This window comes from Terrapene carolina, unplaced genomic scaffold, assembly GCF_002925995.2.
Source record: "Terrapene carolina triunguis isolate 2854851 unplaced genomic scaffold, T_m_triunguis-2.0 Scaffold42, whole genome shotgun sequence".
NCBI classification, from domain to species: Eukaryota; Metazoa; Chordata; order Testudines; family Emydidae; genus Terrapene; species Terrapene triunguis.
In genome coordinates, this window is record NW_020664393.1 from 32346264 (window position 1) to 32360583 (window position 14320).

At 41.2% G+C, this 14320-nt stretch overlaps 1 protein-coding gene across 2 annotated transcripts in view; it reads right to left on the bottom strand.

Moving 5' to 3' along the window:
* Positions 1-13572, bottom strand: part of FAM135A (family with sequence similarity 135 member A) — a 138576-nt gene extending 125004 nt beyond the window's left edge. For both annotated transcript variants that reach the window (XM_026654784.2, XM_026654791.2), the window contains exon 1: positions 13027-13572. The gene's annotated coding sequence lies outside the window, so the exon portion shown is untranslated. The remainder of the gene's footprint in view (positions 1-13026) is intronic.
* Positions 13573-14320: the final 748 nt, after the last annotated feature.

The window sequence follows — 14320 nt, forward strand, 5'->3', positions numbered from 1 at the left end:
CCGGGGGGAGGGCGGCGAGCCCGGCTGTGGCCCCGCGCTCCCCGGCGGCCGGAGCGCCGCGCCGCCCCCCTCCAGGTGCCGCCCCAAGCACCAGCTTGGGTGCTTGGTGCCTGGAGCCGGCCCTGACCTCAGTTTCATACATGCACAGGGGGAGTAGTCTTAGACAGCAAAACAAAGACTTGTTTAAACTTCTGCTACTGATTTCATAAATCGGAATACTGCACAAAATAAAGCAGAGTTGTTGCAATTTCCCCCAACCCAAGCACATCCACTGGAAAAAAAAAAAACATTTTTATTAACTGAAACACAGAACACACAGACTATGTGATTCACTTTGTAAGTACAGTTATTCCTCAAACTAAGAAGGCATAAATTATCCAAAATGAAACTCTTACAATTCTGGAAGTACAACACAAAAGCACAATAATGTCTCCAATCTAATTAGTTAAGCCACTCACTTCTACCAATTTAGGCTCCAGTCCTGCAATCAGATCTGGGGGTGGATGCTTGTGCTTGTGTGGAGCACCAGTCATAGGTGCTGACTCCAAGGGTGCTCCAGGGCTGGAGCAACCACAGAAAAAAATTAGCGGGTGCTTAACACCCACCGGCAGCCAGCACACCAGCGCCTCGCGCCCACCGGTGGCCCTGCCAATCAACTCCTCCCCTCCCTCCCACCACGATCACTGTTCCACGGCGTGCAGGAGGCACTGGGGTGAGAGAGGAGAGGAGCAGGGATGAGGCGCACTTGGGGGAGGGGGCAGAACTGCCCGGGAAGAGGCAGGGCGGGGGCGGGAAGAGGCGGGGTGGGGGATGGGTCTTAAGGAAGGGGTGGAGGGGGGGGGGGGGGGGGGTTGAGCACCCCCGGGGAAAGAAGGAAGCCGGCACCAGTGATTCCACTGAGACTGCATGCAGGTGCAAGGGAACACATAAATAGATGTGAGAGCTGGATCAGAGCCTTATTTACTTTTTCACCACCTAATGTGCTAAAACATGCCCAATTGATTCTAAGCTGTTTGTATATGAACACAGGCCTTTTAAAAATTGACAAAATTCTGAATTCTGTCTTCTGTATGTACACATACACATATACGGAGATATTTCATATTCTAAAAAGTGACTGGTTCAGTCAGGAGATATTAATTATCTGTGTATACTGTTCTGTCTTCCGCAATTTTTCACCATTTTGATGGAAGGAACTTTAACACAACATTCTTTGCACACACATTTAGGTGTATGGTTTTAAATGCTAGGAGAAAAGAGGAACGAACTCAGACTTACATTTCATTAGACACACAGCCTTTTTATACTGTTATAGACTCAACCTATGACCTTTATTTGGTATCAGTTATGGTGTTTCCATAGCATCTTCATTTTTTGTTATTAATTTGATCAAATCAGATTTCTGCTGAGGCTATAATAATAATAATAAGGAGGGAGCTTGCTGGAAGCTGTTGCTTCCTGTCTGTACTGGCTGATCTGCTTAAAAGGGCAACGTACTTGAAGTGGGGTCAGCATGCACATCTCTCTCTCTCACTCATGCACGCACCCCCCAGCACTTTGGAAAGTCAGCACCTGTGCAGCCGTACATGTGCTGTCAGGAGGAAGGAGTAGTGCCCTCCAGCTGGATAGAATGGGACCATCATCATGTTCAGTTTTTGAAGGGAAGTGTTTGCAGCTACTGCCCTACATCTAGTGTGTTTCCTCCCTCCTGCCTCAGTCCATGCTGCCTTGTAGAGTGTGAGGCTACATTAACAACAGCGTATTAACCCTTGAGGGCTCAGCCAAGTGCTAGTTCATCATTTAGCAGCAAGGCATTCCCTGGGAAATATTCCACCCTCTTACTCCACTACCTCAACCAAGCCTCACAATCTTTCATTGCTGTGTACAATATTGTTTGTTTAAAAAATTTATACTGTATATGTATATAATGTCTTTTGTCTGGTGAAAAAAATTTCCCTGGAACCTAACCCCTGCATTTACATTAATTCTTATGGGGAAATTGGATTCGCTTAATGTCGTTTCACATAGAGTTGCATTTTTCAGGAACATAATTACAACGTTAAGTGAGGATTTACTGTATATGTTTCAGAAACAATGGCCTTGAAAACATATCAAACTTAATGATCAGCTCTAACACCTTCAACAGACACATTTAGTCACATAATTGGTGATCTTGATGAATCCAAAGGAACCAGTTTTCTGTGCTTTTTGAGAGGAGAATGAATCCTTTTAATGTTACTATTTAAACTACTGACGACAACATTTACATTAGAATAGTTATCTATTAATTTGATTGTTTTTTCCTACTATTTACTTGTTATGTTGAATCAAAAATTCACACACTGATTTTGGTAAACACCAGTTTACAGCTTTTAAATTTATTTCAGTTAGAATGAGAAATGACCTATTAAATACAATGTTATGAAGAATAAAAAATAAACTGAACTGCTGTACAGATCCAGGTTATAAGAAGCCCTGCTCACCTTCCAGGTATTTAGATTTTAGCAAACAATGCCCACCTTATCACTCAGTGTCACACATTCCCCTCCAGAACATACAGACAGCTGATCCTATTCACTAGCAACATGCCCCTCTATCAAATCACCATTGACTCCACACATTCTTCTTCTCATGTAGGCTTCTAAACAGTTCAATAACTGTTATTATTTCCCCAACAGGAACAAGAAGAAACTCTATTATTTTAACTTTTTTTTTTTATATTTCCGTTCATAGTCTAAAATTAGAGTCTAATGCTTGAAGCATCAGAACACTTTCAAATATAAGGAGTTTTAAAAGGTAGCATGTGTCTTTTGTTCTCCTCCACATACACAAAAGATCCTATTTTTAAAAGTTGCCAAGTAAGGGAAACAACCACCCTAACTTTGACTACATAAGGCTACCGAGGCAACAAGAACATCCATTAAGGATGGTAGTGTGGTCTAACAGAGTAAGCACAGGGTTAGAACTAAGTGAGGAAGACCCAAGTTCTACCACTCTCTGTGTAGCTTATTTCCATAGGCTGTGGCTGCATGTATCACAGATCTTGTGCACTTTTAGAGTTTGCCCATGGGCTTTAGAAAAATTATCCATGTTTTGAAACCTTTCTAAAACTAAAGTGTTCCACACTTAAATAGCTATGTATAGTTAGGAAAGCCACATAGTTATAATAGCTTAAAATGACCATATTCACAAGGACCTTGACCCACTGAACAAAAAGTGTAACACTAAAACAGAGAAATATTAGAAAATTATCAATTTTGGTAGAGACCTATATTGTTCATGTGGCATTGTTTGCAATGAAGTGTACAATAGTTAGGCATGGCAGAATTCAATTTTTATTTTTATAAATTCAATGGATAATATTCAATGTTTATGTAGGCATTTGTTTCCATTTTTATTTTCACAGTTGCAGGAAACTGGGGGGGGGGGGGTCAGACAATTTTATGATAAATTTTATAATGATAATGGACATAGAGATTCAAAAAGTTAAAGTTTTATAACCACTGAAACACAAATTGCCAAAAAATAAAAAGTAAATCAGACTCTAATAAGCTCTCAAGCTGCATTTTTCTTACTTTGCCTAGCTGAATATTTTGATGATCATCAATGGAAATTTTTTGGTCAGTTTGTGTGTATATGGTATGTGGGATAAGTACGAAATTAAAGAATTAAAGTTTGCTTAAATTTGGTTAAGGATCTATATAAGTATTGTAAAGAAGGCCCCAACCAGGAAGTAAAAGAAGGCTGTGAGAATAATAAGTACTATTACTTGTAGTGGATGGGAAGGATGTATGGCTCTAAAAGTAACTAATAAAATAAAGAGCTATAGTAACAAGACAATGAAAAACTGTCTAAAGAGAAACAAGCCCAAATCTTCCCATTGTTCTGTAAAACAGGGTGATGAGGGTGGGGGGAGAGGAGGAGAGAAGAAAGGAAAGGCCTTGGGAAGAAAGGATGGTGTAAATCTTATCTGGATTAAAACTGGCAATAAGGGTGAATTGTCTCAAATTGGTTTTTAGCTGAAGTCAGCAATTGGCAACGACATCACGTGTTTGTTAAACGGTATCGAAAGTAAACTCTTAACAGGTTTATTGTTAATACCTGCCTGACTATGCTGGAGCCAACCAGTGTGGATCTAAGCACTCCTGAGATTAGCCCATTTGTAAGTATCTTGATCAAATGCTTATAAATGTTTTGTTACTGTTTGAATGAAGTCAATTTCTTACTAGTTAGGCTTTTTAGGTATGTTTAGAGCAATTGTATAAATACCATTTGGCTTTTATTAAATTTAAAGGAATGTATGGTTAAATTGGTATTTGGTGATTTTCCATATCAAGATTAATAATTTCAAATATTAATAATTCCAACATGGTGAAACTGATTATTACTGATACTTACCAATAAAAATCAACTCCTTCCACGCCTAACAACAATTGTGCATAATGTGAGTCTTGATCTGTGGTGATGATCGTGGGACAGAGTTAAGGTTCCTGAAGTTAGCATTCTTACTTACTCCTGCGTTGTCTCCTGACTGACTTATGTTGTTTTAAGATGGGTATCTCTGACTTTGCACTTCTCCTATCCTGTTTGTGATGCCCATTTGCAATTACCCAGCTAGGCTAGACTCTGCTAACTGCAGAGGCAGAGGCAAACCAAGACAAAGGGATGAAGTTCTAAAAATTTAAAATTATAAGGGAAAACCCAAAAATTGTACCAGGAAGATAAGTACTTACTACTGATAATAATGAACTATAGGTTACCAAGACATTAACCTTTGCGAGTTTGTACATGCTACTCTTCCTTACTCTGTGCAGTAAATAGCAAATGCATTATTAACAAGAACAAAAGAGATTACTCAACAATATACTGCCACTTCAGAGAAGAATCAGCTTTTCCTCTCCTTTGCTGTAAATCCAGCTCCATTCTTGCTGTACTGTTCTTTGCTTTTCTTTGGCTTGAAATGCTCCTTAGATTTGATGTTCCTGTAGCTGTACCTCTTTGCATCAAGTTTATTCAAAAGTAGAGTTTCTTCACCTAGTGGGCTCCCTCTATTAGGTACCTTTGAACTGTATTCCATCAACAGAAGTTCAAACAGTCATTCTCTCTGTTCAGATACTTTAGGTTATTCATGGGTGGGCTTGTTGTTTACTGTTTTCATTATTTGTTTTCATATAACGGCGTTTTGATCAATTTCTTTTTTCACCAATTATATTTCCTTTCAGTTATTTTCCTTGAGACTCTCTAGTATGTCGGTAGATTTTATTTTCCTTTACCTCCCTTCTCTAATAGTGTCTGCTCACACACCCAAGTCTATTTTTTTAATGTTTCACGTGACCTGAAACCATTCCTGCTTTCCTTCTTCTCACTTCCAAGTCTCCTACTTTTACTCTCCTGTTCTTTTATCACTTCACCTCCTACCCCAGCTCCAGTTCATCCACTGGCTCAGCATCTAGATTCTTCTCCTTCCCTCCTTCTTCTCTAATAGCTTTTTCCAGCTGCCCCTTCGGGGCGGATTCCAAACCCCATCCCCAGATCAAGCTGCACTCTCATTGGTTGTCTCTCTCCCCAGGACAGCATTCTGTGCTGCTACATCACAGCTGCAGCAGGTGCCAGTGTTACTACATAGGTTCTGTGGCTTAAACAGTGGAGACTCACCTACAACATATTGGGGGGGGGACAGGAGGGGACAGAGAAATTCAGGCATTTTCAGGCCAGAAGGGATCACTGCATCATCTTATCTGACATCCTGCACACCAAGGCCAAAGAACCTGTATTGAGCCCAGTAATGGGACATATTTAGGAAATTAAGACGACTTGTAAAACAAAGGCCATGAGCTGATCAGTGTGAATGGGTTGATTTTGATAAACAAGATAGCTCCATATTTCAGAAGCGTCAAAATCACAGAAAGGAAGGTTCCTGCACAATTGATGAATATTATAGAAAATAAAACTCTACTGTGTTGTTTCTAATATGAAGGATGATCGTATAAATAAACAACAAGATGCTACCACATTCAGAAAAATGTTAGAAGGTAAATATGCTGCTAGAGGTACTGTAATTGCCCCTTTTAATGATTCTTGAGACAGGAAGAGAATCCAAGATAAATCACTCAAAATTAAAATAAATACAGAACACTATTTTTAGTTTTCTTTATACAAATCCTGCAAAGGAGGAAAATAAAAATATTGATGAGGAGTATTCTGACAAAAGTATAACAATAAAACTTTTCTGTTTTGAGATGTATCCACCACTCCAAAACTTCTAAGAGTGATGAAAAAAGGAAACTGAACACAGACTATAAGATATAACTATCTGGTGAAGATTAAAGTGACTGATGTGGTTTTATTCCCTCTCTCAAACTGTGTTTATATTTGGTATATGTCAATCTGTGTTCTACCTACAAACGGCAGTCACAGATGTTTCATTCTATTCCCTGTATTTCCATTTGTGTTTGTCATAGGAACTGTGCTGTCATAGTTTTCTATTTTCTGGTTAAAATAAACACAACTTGCTCCCCTGACTTCTCACTGACCCCAAAGAGTGGAAAAAAACTCTTCCTCCCTTCCTGCTTCCTTACTGAAGGCCCTGTTACTTTTATTGTTGGATGCTTCGTGCATTGTTCTGTGAGAAAGAGAATTATTAAGAAGGACTTTTCTACAAGTATTTATAAAATTGCATTTACTGTAACAAATATCTGCCGCCATAGTTAGAAATGAGAGAGTGTGCATCTCTATTTAACTCCTGCTTTCATATTTTGGGGGGGGGGGGGGAGTCTGTATACAGTTTACTTCAGGATATAAGTGAGAAAGTGTTCTATGCCAAATAGAATATCTGCGTAGACCCGAATATAGCAAAACATTAATCAAGCACTTAACTGCATTTCTGTTCAGCAAAGTGTGTGCTTAGTCCCACTTCAGTGGAACTTAAGCACATGCTTAAGTGTTTTGCTGAATCAGAACCATGTAGCTTGACCCTGGAATCACTGTCACAGATGTCCTTACTCATAAGTAGTCTGACTGTAGTCAACGGAATTGCTCATGTAAGTTTTTGCAGGATCAAACCACTGATTTTTGCTATGGATGTATGGATAGTTTCCCAGATGCAAAGTCACTTTCTAGGAGTCACGACATTTTCTACAAAATCAAAAAAATTAAAAATAAACAAAAACAAAAAACTCATACCCCTCCCTTCCTAACTCTTACAATAAGGAAAAAAAACAAATGTCGTATCATATTTATGTCTACTGAATATGTGGCATTGGTTAATATGCAATTCATCAAATTTTTAATAAGAACATATGTTGTCTAAAAGAAAAATCAATGTGAAATCAAATGTATTTGCACTAGGGCTGTCGATTAATCGCAGTTAACGCACGTAATTAACTCAAAAAAATTAATCGTGATTAATTGCAGTTTTAATCTCACTGTTAAACAATTAAATACCAATTGACATTTATTAAATATTTGTGGATGTTTTTCTACATTTTCAAATATATTGATTTCAATTACAACACAGTATACAAAGTAGACAGTACTCACTTTATATTATTTTTATTACAAATATTTACACTGTAAAAATACAAACAAAAGGATTAGTATTTTTCAATTCACCTCATACAAGTACTGTAGTGCAATGTCTTTATGGTGAAAGTGCAACTTACAAATGTAGATTTTTTTTGTTACATAACTGTACTCAAAAATAAAACGATGTAAAATTTTAGTCTACAAGTCCACTCAGTCCTACTTCTTGTTCAGCCAATCGCTAAGACAAACAAGTCTGTTTACATTTACGGGAGATAATGCTGCCCGCTTCTTATTTACAATGTCTCCTGAAAGTGAGAACAGGCGTTCCCTTGGCACTTTTGTAGCCGGCATTGCAAGGTATTTATGTGCCAGATATGCTAAACATTCCTATGCCCCTTCATTCTTTGGCCACCATTCCAGAGGACATGTGTCCATGCTGATGACGCTCGTTAAAAAAATAATGCATTAATTAAATTTGTGGCTAAACTCCTTGGGAGAGAATTCTATGTCTCCTACTTTGTTTTACCCATATTCTGCCATATATTTCATGTTATAGCAGTCTCGGATGATGACCCAGCATATGTTGTTCCTTTTAAGAACACTTTCACTGCAGATTTGACAAAACACAAAGATGGTATCAATGTGAGATTTCTAAAGATAGCTACATCACTTGACCCAAGGTTTAAGAATCTGAAGTGCCTTCCAAAATCTGAGAGGGACGAGGTGTATAGCATGCTTTCAGAAGTCTGAAAAGAGCAACACTCTGATGCAGAAATTACAGAATCCGAACCACCAAAAAAGAAAAGCAGCCTTCTGCTGATGGCATCTGACTCAGATGATGAAAATGAACATGCGTCAGTCCGCACTGCTTTGGATGGTTATCGAGCAGAACTCATTATCAGCATGGACGCATGTCCTCTGGAATGGTGGTTGAAGCATGAAAGGACATATGGATCTTTAGTGCATCTGGCAAATAAATACCTTGCGATGCCGGCTACAACAGTGCCATGTGAACACCTGTTCTCACTTTATCTCCTGCAAATGTAAACAAACTTGTTTGTCTGAGCGATTGGCTGAACAAGAAGTAGGACTGAGTGGACTCTAAAATTTTACATTGTTTTATTTTTGAATGCAGTTATTTTTTGTACATAACTCTACATTTGTAAGTTCAACTTTCATGATAAAGAGATTTCATTACAGTACTTGTATTAAGTGAACTGAAAAATACTATTACTTTTGTTCTTTTGCAGCGCAAATATTTGTAATCAAATATAAAGTGAGCACTGTACACTTTGCATTCTGTGTTGTAATTGAAAACAATGTTTTAAAATGTAGAAAATATCCAAAACTATTTAAATAAATGGTATTCTATTATTGTTTAATCGCGCGATTAATTGCGATTAATTTTTTTTAATTGTTTGACAGCCCTAATTTGCACTGAATGTAAATGCCTACTTTGGACATTTGTGGTCTGGCGCAATGAATTTACAAAATCGACTATTTATCTCATATAACAGTGGACTAACAAAACTGTCAAGAGCATTTACCTGCTCATACACAAAAAACGCTGCTCATCCGCCCTTATCAAGATAATGAAAGCTTTAATGATATTTTATGTACCCATAAAGTAACTAAAACTCCCACCCCTTGGTTTATTGAGAGAGTAGAATTTGGTATGCCTGCATTACAGCCTTTTGGGATTTCTGATGTAAAAAAAAAAAAAAAGGCACAAAAAAATTCTGAAACAAGGGGCACAAAGGACAAAAAGGTGGGTAGGTCTGAGATCACAAAAAGAGAAGGCAAATTATTTAGATTTACAGGTGAAGAAAGAATGAGGGGCATTAGTGCATACAAATAACATTTTTAATAAAGGATGTTGGTAATAAAATCTTTAGTTCTAACTTCCTCCGCTGCAATTAATTTTAATCTTGACCTTAAAAGGTCCACCCTCTGGTAGAAAAAGCAATTCATCCACTACATTAGCTTAGTCCTTGCATGCTCCCAATCATAACCAACTACTATTCATGCCAAATTCTAACAATGACAACATAAATGTATTTTTCACCTGAGCTAGATTTAAGGATACCATATTCATTTCACTAAAGGCAGCATCTCATTCTCTCTATGAAAAAAACTAATACCTTTCATTCACTATATCAGTCAGTTTCTGTAACTGGATTTAAAGTACTACATTTCACATAAGTTAATTTAAATCATTTCAAAGAATACTTTCTAACTCATGTTCTATTATTTTAATCAGTTACAAGCCAGTACCGAGAGCTTGTCGATGCAGCGGCATCGATTTAGCTCAGTGGTTCTCAAACTTTGTACTGGTGACCCCTTTCACATAGCAAGCCTCTGAGTGCGACCCCCGTCATAAATTAAAAAACACTTTTTTTGTATATTTAACACCATTATAAATGCTAGAGGCAAAGCGGGGTTTGGGGTGGAGGCTGACAACTCGCGACCCCCCATATAATAACCTCGTGACCCCCTAAGGGGTCCCAACCCCCCAGTTTAAGAACCTCTGATTTAGCTGGTCTGGTGAAGACGTGATAAGTCAATGGGAGAGCGCTCTCCTGTCAACTTCAGTACTCCATTTCCCCAAGAGGTGGAAGGTGAGTTGGTGGGAGAGCGTCTCCTGCTGACACTGCGCGGTGTAGACACTGTGTTAGGTCGATGTAAGCTAAGTCGCTCAGGGGGGTGATTTTTTCACCCCTCTGAGTGATGTAACTTACATCGACTTAAACTGGAATGAGAGATGAACTATGCTGTGAAAGAAACCTAGAAAGACGGGGGTGGAAGTGGGGGAGGGAGCAGAAGTAAGGATGAAAACAAACACAAATTAAGGCACCCTGTCTGGTGCAGATTGGTGGTGTATTTCTCTCGTGTGGATGTTCAGAAAGTGACTAGGGTAGTCAATAGGATTTAGATGGAGAGAAGATGATAGATAGGCTTATACCTCATTCATACAAAGTTCAAAGATAGATCACTCAGGGCTTGTCTACACTACCGCGGTAGTTCGACGGCTGGCAATCGAACTTCCGGGTTCGATTTATCGCGTCTGGTGTGGACGCGATAATTCGAACCAGGAAGTGCTCGCCGTCGACTGCGGTACTCCACCTCAGCGAGAGGAGTACCGCGGAGTCGACGGGGGAGCCTGCCTGCCGTGTGTGGACCGCGTCTGAACCGCGGTAAATTCGAACTAAGGTATGTCGACTTCAGCTACGTTATTCACGTAGCTGAAGTTGCGTACCTTAGATCGAATTGGGGTGTTAGTGTAGACCAGGCCTGAGGTCTGATTTCTTGTTTGGTTCTTATAGAACAGCCCTTTCAGGTTGAACAGGCTCAAGGAATTTTTTGCAGGGGCTATACATGTAGGTTAAAGCACTTGATGCACTCTTCCATAAACCAAGAATTGTTCCAGCATGACAAATAGCAATGATGCTCCCGCAGAATTGATCCCTTACTGATTCTGATTGTGTTAGCATCCTCCAGCAAGAGCCAGGCTCCCTTTTGAGTTGTTTTTCACACTCAAAATGTTAACAGATTTCTATATTACCAATCAGGGTGCTGGAAGCACCCCCTGGCTTTAAGTGGTTTCCCTCATAGAGGGTTTACAATTTTGTTCAATGGCTTTCAGCATCATCATAAAAATTGTTCCAATGCCACTGTTAGCAATACAATTTAATCCCTTCTACAGTAATAAGAATCACCTCAATAACACTTTCACCTCCTACCAGCACAAGAAATGAAAAATTGAATAGGATTTGCATTTTGATCCAAGAAAAAATAATGAAAATGAATAAAAAAAAAAAAAAAGGAAAAAAAAAAAAAAAAAAAAAAAAAAACAGAAAAAAACAACCCAAAACTTGTGCCTTGTCCACTGATAAGGTCAGACTCCCAAACTGAAATAAGTTTACCCTCCAACACTAACAGGAAACACAGAAACAGAATAGGTGGACCTTAAGCAAAAACAAACAAAAAGCCTTTTTTTTAAAACAGATGGCTTTAAAACTGACATTTTCTTACTTATAACACCACCACTACCGATTATCATAATTAGATTTTTAAAGTTATTTCCATTTATTTGTTGTGTGCTGTGCAATTTCTCTCACAGACTAGAAAAATCTAGTAGTCACTTCTGTATGGGGTCAAGTTTGTAGTCAAATTCACATTCAGGGAATACTTGTTTAAAAGCAGTTTTCAACAGAATTCAGAAAAACATTTATATTGATCGTAGATTTCATATAATATTTCAAATAACCTAAATATGATACAAAATTTAACAAAGAGTCCCATTAAGTAAGTCTCTTTAGCCAACTCTTATTAAATAAGACTATTCCCAATCCTACAACATTCAAATTCACTATAATTGTGCTAATATTTTGATTTATTCTCCCTTTAATATACACACAGCTAACTCCTGATGCTGAGTGAAGAACAGATCACTTATTATAATACGAGTAAAGTACATTCATTGTAATACAAATATAATTGCACAGGTTACTTTTTTTTTAAATAGAATGGAAGTATGCTTTTGTTTCTGCAGCAGGAATGGTAACAACACATCCTTTTTTTCCATAGAGAAGCACATTGCCCTATGTGAAGTTTCTGCAAAGCATTAAATGATGGTATCCAAATGTATTTGGCAAGTCCTTCAAATGCAATCCCTAAGTAGCTATGTGTACCAGGAAATAGCTGTAAAATATTCCCAACCCACGTCCAACAACTTCTAGATTACACGAGGAAACAACATTCAATTAGCAATGCTGATAATTCTTCAAACATTGGGGCAATATTAAGAGTTGTCCTCAGAAAGAACCTGAAAAAATTCAACAAAACCACGGAGTTCATCTAAGTGTACACTAACTCACCACATTTTGATTTATTTCCAATACTTTCTTTTACACAGATTAAACACAATGGAAAAAATCCTACCCAGGCATAACTTCTTCATAGACAAAGTACCAAAGCACTAGAATCATCCACTAGCTAAAGAAACGATAAAAGAGGAAAAGGGACAATGTAAATAATTTCACGCCTTCTGCTACAGTGAAAGAGGAGAGAGCACTGAAGAGTTGCTTGCAATCAGTGCTGCCCAGGGGGACGCGCAGAGGGGTGGAAAGGGCACCCATCCGGGGCCCTCCGCGTCCCACAGGCGGGGGTAGGAAGGGAAGTGCCGGGGAGTTTTCCTTCTCTGGTTTCCTAGTCTCCCCTGCTGCTGCCCCATTACGAGGCGGGGTTACTATGATCATCGCAGGCCAGAAGGAAACAAACAAGCCCCTGCTGTTAGGGTCCGGACTTCCAGTCCCAGGGGGCACAGGCCAGACCCAGGAGGGCGGTAGTAGGCGCGCTTGCTGCTGATCAGAGGAGCTTTCATTCGCGTGCTTTGAACGCAGACACCCTTACCCCACCCCAGCTGCGGTGGGGGGCCGCGACGAGGGGATTCAACCCTCCCTCCGCTCTGACTCCGGGTCCACTGCACAGGCCCGCACCAACCTGAGCCACAATGGAGCCGCCTCTGGTGTCCGGAGATCGCCCGCCCCCTCCTCGCCCCGCTCTGCTCTGCTCTCTTCCAGCGGAGTCCAGGCCTCGGCAGCACCGGGGTGGCGTAACACATGCATCCAACGCCAAAGCCTACTGCTGCCGGAGCGGCCCGTGTCGCCGGCGCCCCGGTCCTCTGGAAAGGCGGGGGCTTGCTGGCAGGGCACACGCCGCTCCTGCTCCTAGGAGCCGCGCGGCGGCCGGAGCCCTGGGGGGCGGCAGAGGCCGGCGGCGGTTACTGCCCCGCTACCGCCGCCACATCCTCGGTTCCGCGTGCCTGGGTCTCGCCGCGGCCGCGTCAGGCTCGGCGGCGCCGCCAGACCCTCGCGCTGCTCCCGGTTCCTGTTCTCTGCTCCGAGCTGGGCGCCTGCTCCCCCTGCGGCTGCTGCTCGGGCTCGTGCTCCCCCTGCTGCTCCTCCGAGCCGGGCTCCTGCTGCTGCTTGCGAGGAAGGATCGGGCTGAAGCCTGCTCTGTGCTAGCGGAGCTGCGGGCGGGTGCAGCTGTCCCGGCCCGAGAACAGGGGAATGACCGCGGCAGCGGGGATCGCCTGCCACCCAGACGCCTCTGCCAGCCCCAGGGCGGCTGGGCTGACCTCCCGCTGTCATTACTGCCCGGGAAAAGGGGGAGGGGGGAGCCGATAACAAGGGGACATTACTCACGCCTAATTCTGGCTCTGAGGCATCGCAGGGACTCTCCCCCGCGCTGGGTCGCAGCTCCTGGGGGGACACAGCGAAGGCTCCTCGCCAAGGCTTGAGACTGTCTGACAGCAGCGGGCGGGGTAGTATAAATCAGGCCCCCTACTGGCCGCTCATGGCCGCCCCTGTCACTCACAAATGCTGCCCTCCAAACATGCCACTCCGCTCCTTGGCTGGAGACACCAGACTCCCACAAGGAATAGCCCGTTTAAAATAATCAACATAAGATCTGGCTTAGAGGTCGTACACACACCAAAGTTCAAGAGAAAAGCACCTCAAAAGAGAGACATTCTGAAGGGGGAGGGGGGAGAAGGTGAGCCAGAATCCTGCAAGGTAGTGGCTTCATAGAAGCAGAATTAAAGATGATTAGTCTTCTCTAAGGACGCTCACCAGGCAGCATTCTCCTGGAAAGAATTGAGGAAGGTACTGAGAGAAAATGAGTGCACAACTGCAAAAAGAGGCAATAACAAGAACAACAATGCTACTAGGAAAGCAAGGGGGCTAAGATGCCTCTCAAACTCACTAACAGGCTCCATTCAGCTAGGTAACCCACT